The sequence below is a fragment of the Dasypus novemcinctus genome, chromosome 10 (genome assembly GCF_030445035.2).
Source record: "Dasypus novemcinctus isolate mDasNov1 chromosome 10, mDasNov1.1.hap2, whole genome shotgun sequence".
Lineage (NCBI taxonomy): Eukaryota > Metazoa > Chordata > Mammalia > Cingulata > Dasypodidae > Dasypus > Dasypus novemcinctus.
Genome location: NC_080682.1, coordinates 19005613 through 19013228, shown reverse-complemented (window position 1 = coordinate 19013228; position 7616 = coordinate 19005613).

Sequence of the window (7616 nt, the reverse complement as noted above, 5' to 3'; positions counted from 1 at the left end):
ATGGAATGGGTAGTGGAAGAAGGTAGTGATAAATATGAACTTTGACCACGTGACCAGTTACAGAAATGAGGACAATAATGGTCATGAAACTTTCTTCCCTGTTTCATTATGATGATGACTGTATAGGTACACAAAACTAATTTCTTTGTCTTCTTCCCTAACCTTTCCCCTTATCATAGAACAAGTTGTATCCATTTCATGTCATAATATTTGAAGAAGTCAAGTTTGAGAGTGAATATTATACAAGATCTTGCACCCTTTTCTGAATGAAATTAATGAGCTTCTAGTTGTATGCAGGAAAGTTAAACATTGTTAGGCAGAAATATATATACATGCATGTTTGTTATTGTTTTTATTTAGAGACCATGTATGGTTTAAGGTAATGTGTTTGGTTGCCAAGTTGACAAGGGGTGGACTGTGATGGTTAGGCTGTTGTGCCAACTAGGCCAGGCCAGGTAATTGTGCCCAGTTGTTTGGTCAAGAAAATACTGGAGTAACTGTAATAGAAGGGCTTTAATGAACCTTATTCACCATTGACTTTACTGCAGTGGTATATAATAGATAGCTGGTTGTAATTACATCATTCAGGGAGATTGCTATCAACAATGTGTGACACTTAAAGCAATCAGTTGAATGCCTTAAAAGGGGAAGTGATTCCAGCATTGAGAGAGAATTTCCCAGCTCATCTTTGGACATCCAACATCTCCCAGAACTCATCAAGAACCTTCATTGGAATTTCATTACAGCCCCTGATTGCAGACTGTCTGCAGAACCTGGACTTATTCTTCCCAATGGCTGCATGAGAGACTCATAGAATCACATACTATTGACAGATTCTTTTGTTGATTCTGTTTCCTTTGAGAACCCTGACTAATACAGTTCCAGAAAATAGAATGAGGATAAAGAATGGAGAGCTGAAAGTTTTCTGTGCTGAACTGGTAAAAAAAAAAAAAAAAAAAAAAAAGTTGTTTGTAAATCTTTGAAAGTGAATACAAATGTGAAAGCACATCATAGTGTTTCTAACTAGCAGAACATTCTTTGGGTTCAACAGAGTATGAAAAGGTAAGTCTAAGGTCATGTATATTACTAGAAGAAAAGCAAAAAAATATAATATGGGACTGTACAACATAGTAAAACTTCATATAAAATACAAATATGGGTGATATTAAATATATAAGACAGTTTTAACAAAATATAAATACAAGTAACCTAGAGAAACAAACAGAATCACAGCTTTGTATGGCAGGGGAAGTATAGAGATATTGAGAGGTGATGAAGGTTTCACTTGATTTTTATTTGTTTATTATTAATATGTGAATAATTAAAATGCTCTAAAATAATTGAAGTAATAAATGTACAACTATGTGATTATACTGAATATCATTGTACACTTTGGATGGATAAATGTTTTATTAATATGTATCAATAAAATTGATTTGACAAAAAAATACTTTACAGGTTGTAAAACACCTTGGAAGAATTTAAATTTCTGTGAGGTAGGAAGGACAGTGGTTCAAAAGGTAAAGTGATTCACCTGAGTGAAGGTGTAAACCAGACCTTTAGCTTTAAGTCCCATCTCCTTAATACCGTTGCTTAGAACATCCTCCCACCCACTTTTCTAAGTGGGGAGTCTTGCAATCTCCCAGTTAGATTGAGATTCCTTTTTATTTTTTTAAATTAGGCTATTAAAAATAATTTATTAGGAAATGGGGGGAAAGAACAGAGCTTGCTGAAAAATGGGAGAGAATGATGCAAATACCCACGGAGATTTGATGCAGACTGCTCTAGGCAGACAGAGAGATTTGGTTGTGCAGTTACCTTTCTTAAACTCTTATTTACTCCTTGCCCTGCCAATGCTAAGGGGAGGGACCCTTATTGGTTACCCCACCAATGGTGGGGACCATTGGTAAGGCCTTTTGTGGAGGGTATCCCAATGGGGAGATTCCATTTTATACTCATTCGTAGTTCCCTGTACTGTTGTCCTTGATAGCATCACAATTTCTAAGTGTACACTTATTTAGGGGGTTGCATGTGTGATTGTTTCTCTTTTATTAAACTATTTATTAAACCTGTAATATCAGGAAATGTCTGTTTTGTTCACTATTGCAAATTCACCTGCACAGTGTCTGACATTATTCTTAAAAATGCTTGTGGAATATCTGGGCACTCTCATTCTCTTTTATTCTCCTTTGCAGCATCTCTGTCCAGCTTAAATGCCATGATTAAGAGTATTACAGCTTCCAAATCTCTCAGTCCCTCATGATCAGAACACCTCATTTGTACATCCCTGAAAACAGGTTAAGGTCAACACAGAGGATCTTTGCCATGTCTGGAATGAAATGACTCTCTCACCACATGGGGACCCTTTCATTTTATTTTGCATTTTTGAAACAGAAAGCACTTTCCTAAGGGCAACAGCTTTGCCAAAAATCACAACATAATCCAAGAATGTTGAAATGTTCTTTATTCCCACACACTTTCCCTTGTGGTCCCAATTCTATGTGTCCTTAAGGGTGATAGTTCCTTTTTCCCTTTTTTTCTTGACTTTTAAAGAAGCTATATATCACCTAAATGTTACATTGAAAATATAGTGGATTCCCATATATTTGAACCCCTCCACCTCCCACAGTTTTCCCCATTACATCAATTACAAATGATGAGCTCGAATTGAAATATTGCTACTAAGCATGGTCCATAGTTTACATTATGCTTTACACTTTGCACTGCCAAATTTTATAGGTATTGACAAAATGTATGATGGACTGTATCCATCATTGCAATATCATGCAGAATTCCCTTGTCCCCCAGTTGCCCCATGTTACACCTATTCTTCCCTCTTTCTCCTCTCAAAACCTCTGGTGACCACTGTCTTTATATCATTGGATAACCATCTCTTTAATATAAACTCCCAGAAAACTTCCCCTAGGTAATTTTAGAGAATAAAAGCAAAAAATCCTTCCAAGAACAATTTTCACCTGTGCATTCAGAACATTAGCTCTACTAGGGATAATGTTCAACTTAAGTTCTCTAGTCCTTTATAGGTATTATTTTTACCTATTCAGGTTTCACCACAAAAAGCCATAGTCAATAAAACAAATGGAATTAATAGAATATTTGTCAGGAGGAGGGCATGAAAAGGTGAAAGTTTCCTTTAGAAACTAGTGATTTCAATACTCCATCAGTTTTCCAATTCTAAAAAATGGTAAACAAATCTAAAAATCTTCATAAAGAAGTAGCTCTGGGGGAAAACTTTGAAAAATGAAGAGTAGTTAAAAAGATGTTCAGGGCAGGAGGACAAGCATGAATGAAGGCACAAAGGAGATAAATTAGAAGTTTAAAGTGTAGAGTGTATGAAGTGGAGTTGGAGGCCTGGAAACAAACAAATGTTATCAATACCTGACTGGCTGAAAGAACCATGGTACATTCTTATAATGGAATAGAAAAGAAAAAGGAATGAGGAATATATTTACTCTTGATGCACATCTCCAGGACATATGTTTCAGGAAAAAAACAAACAAACAACAAATACAGAACAGTGTGTATACTTTTTGCCTCCTTTTAGTATAATATTAAAAAATGGGAGGCCAAGCAAAAAACTAATAAAAATGGCTATCATAGGGAATGAAAGGTAGTGGGTAAAGAAAACAGTGATGAAGGATAGGGGTCTTTGAATATACCTTGTCTTGTAGATTTGATTTTTAAATGATGTAAATGTTTTTCTTAAATATAAAATAAAATTAAATAAAAATAATCCCTTAAAATCAAAAGCAAAATGAAACAAAAACAGACTATTTTAAGCTGATGTTTAAGCTGATGGCTTACTCATACAGAAATAAAATGTTTCAAGGAACTTCAAAGCACAGAAATTTTATTATATATCCCTAGTGTGACATATTCTAAGGATAAAAAAAACACTAGGAAAACTTAAAAATAAAATGTTTTCAATAATAGCCTTGAAAACAATACTATTAATATTATCATTCTGAAAATAGTATATATGTATGTATGAGATAATTAAATAGTATTTTAAATTATGCTAATAATTTAAATAATTATGTAATGCTATTATAAACCAAGATTTTCACTCTAAGAGGGAAAAGATACAAGTGAAAAACAAAATGAGTTAAGTAGAAATCATGTAATCTGAAACTTGAATGGGAAATGTCAGTATGAACTAATGATTTTTTGCCTCAGGATAAAAAGAACATTATACAAATATGTCTTTCCTAGATCACACATATTTATCAGATTTGTCAAGCTGGGAAAAAAGCATAGAAACAATGACCAACAGTTTACTATCTCTAACTATAGTTCAAATAAAAGGTACCATAGTCTCTTGGACAAATTATTGATCCCAGGTCTGAGAAAGGAAATCTACACGATAGCATTAGATTACTTTGAATCTGAAAGCAGAGAAGCTATCAAGGGACTCAGAAGCCAAATTGAAGAGGTTCCCACTGACCAAAAAATGGAAATTTTAGCATCAAAAAAAAATAGTGGCAATAAGTAGAACAATTTAAAATATGTAAAAATCCAAAGGTTCATAATAATACTAACAAATATAAAGATCTTAGGAAATCAACTCACTATTCTAAAAACTAGTGAACAAAGAAAAAGAATTAAGCATTTATCATGCCTTAACTCACTGAAGAGTTGCTGTGTAAGTTTTTTATAGAAGAATCTTAACTAATGAATACAAAAAGAATGATAGAACTAGAATATCACTAGTTTTTAAACTCTTAATACACTTAGGCAAATGTCATCAATGGCTGCTGAAAACAATAGGCAAACAACTGATGGGGAACATTATGATGTTTGAAAAATCTGACAATGTTTTATTATATTTTTTTGCATATTTGTTATTGTCTTTGGGGGAATATGATGTTTGAAAAATCTGATGATGTTTTATTATATTTTTTTGCATATTTTTATTGTCTTCTTTAAAAAAGACACATAGATCACAAAAAAGTATAAGAGGTTCCCTTATACCCCACACCCCATGCCACTCCTCTCCTCCCATATCAACGATCTCTTTCACCATTGTGGCACATTCATTGCATTTGGTGTATACATTTTGGAGCACTGCTGCACTGCATGGATTATAGTTTTCACTGTAGTTTACATTCTCTCCCAGTACATTCAGTGGGTTATCACAGGATAAATAATGTCCAGCATCTGTTCCTGTAATATCATTTAGTACAACTCCAAGTCCCAAAAATACCCCCACATCACACCTCTTCTTCCCTCTCCCTGCCCTCAGCAACTACCGTGGCCACTTTCTCCACATCAATGCTACAATGTCTTCCCTTGCTAGTCACAATAGTTCTATAGGAGAATTCGAGTAAGTTCTCTTTAATCCATATTTTATTCCTCCATCCTGTGGACCCTGGTATGGTGATGTCCACTCTACCTCAAAATTGAAAGGGGTCATAGATCCCACATGGCTGATGGATGAGATTCTCCTGCTTGCAGTTGTAGGCACTATTAGTTCCCTGGTGTGGTGGTTAACCATTTTCACCTACCTATCAGCTGACCTGGATAAGTCCAACAAACTGGAGAGTAGGAGATGCAACTCTGCTGATAACAGGGTCCAGCTGGCATATGGCCAGTCCAGAGGTTCAAGTCTCCTGTGTATACACCAACCCTAGCACCAACCACAGGTACAGTAAATGTGTGACAGAAGTAGTTTGTGTATAAAGGTCACATTTGAGTCCAATTCCATCACACTCAGGAGCACAAATTCCAAAGTAGGGCCCACTGACTAGGCACTGAACTCCAGGGCCATCTGCCATAACTGTAGAACCTCTCTGTTTCCATAGCCCTCAGGAGCACCAGTACTTGGGGTAGTATCTACTTTGGCTGTCCCTGGGATTCTGCTAAGATATGTGTAAGCATGACTCCTCTGATAACCTCTTGACTTTTTTTTGAAGTTTCTTAGTCATATAAACTCATTTGTCTTTACCATTTCCCCCTTTATTCAAGGTCTTTTTCTAGTTGCATCATCACTGGTGATTGGTAGTAATCCCTTGGCACCAGAGAGGCTCATCCCTGTGAGTCATGTACCATGTTGGGGTGAAGGTAATGCATTTACATGCTGAGTTTGGCTTAGAGAGTGACCCCACTTGAGCAACATGGAGGCCCTTAGGAGGTAACTCTTAGGCATCCTGCAGCTCTAGGCCTAGTTGCAATTTCAACACACAGACTCATAAGCAATGTTTTAGTCTGCTAGGCTGCAGAAAGCAGATGCGATTAAATGTGTTGGCTTTAACAAAGGGAATTTATTAGCTTACAGGCTAAGAGTTTTGAGGACTTGAGAATGTCTAAATTAAGGCATCATCAATGCAATACTTTTTTTCTGAATGGCTGCTGGGGATCCTTGGGTACTCTGCCACATGGCAAGACACATCATGACATCTGCTCATCTCACACTTCTCTTCAAGGTTTTGTTGCTTTCAGTTTCTTGCTTCCATGACTTTCTTTCTACCTGTCCTCATCCTATTTATTAAGAACTCCAGTAAGATGATTTATACCCACACTGGGTCACTCCTTAATGGAAATAATCTCATGAAAACCTACTCACAGCAGTGTACACCCACAGGAATGGATTAGCTTTAAAGAACATGATTTTCTGGGCTACGCACAGTCCAAACACCCCAGACAATAGCTGAACACACTGATCAGTCTAACTATGAGTTTGCCAAATGAGTGCTATGCAAAGTACTAGAAATATATTGGCTTTTATAAACAGGGCATAATTGGGGTAAAAGCTTACAGTTCCAAGATGTAAAAAGTCTGACTTAAGGAACTGTAAGTGGTTCTTTCTCCCAAAGTTACCTGCTACATTTTGAAGCAATTGGCAGGCAATCTCTGCCTGGTCTTTTCAGACTTCCTCTTCCCCTTGAGCTCTGTGGGTCCAGCCTCTTGATGCTTCATGCTTAAGTAATCCTGTAGTCCTCTTTCTCCTGGCATAGGGCTTGTTTTTTCTGGGTGTCTTATATCAGTCTTGGCTTATCTGGTCTCTTTCCAATCTCAGCTGTAAGCAATTAGGCAAAATGGCTCATCTCTCCCAGGGACCCTAGCTGTTTGAAGTTTCTCCTTTCTGTTAGATGGCAAGATCACAAATAACAGAGGTCTCTCTCCCTGTTTGCCTTTGTGAGTGTCTGTTTCTATAAGATCCAGTAAAGGGGCAGGGACTCAACCTGAGTTGGCCCTTACTGACATAGTAAAATTTAAAAAAACCTTTCTAGTGATCTTAACAGATAACTTAATGAAAGGTCCCTCAATTGAATTTAATTCAACCCAAGTGTATCACACCCAGAGGATTAAATTAGTTTACAAACACCATCTTTCTCTTTTTGGAATTCATAAAATAATCTGAAGCTACCTTACTAACCATCACAAAGCAAGAGACAATCAGACTTTATGTACTTCCAGAAATTATGTAATAGGAATCTCAAAACCACACTTATGAAAGTTTCCTGCCAAAAAATTAAACCTGAATCTGATCTAATGTCTATATCTATTTACAAGTTTACAGAAAATATAGACTCTAGAAAATCAGGTTAAATAAAACACAGGCTGAAGAAGAACAGATTAAACATCACCTAGGGAATGTA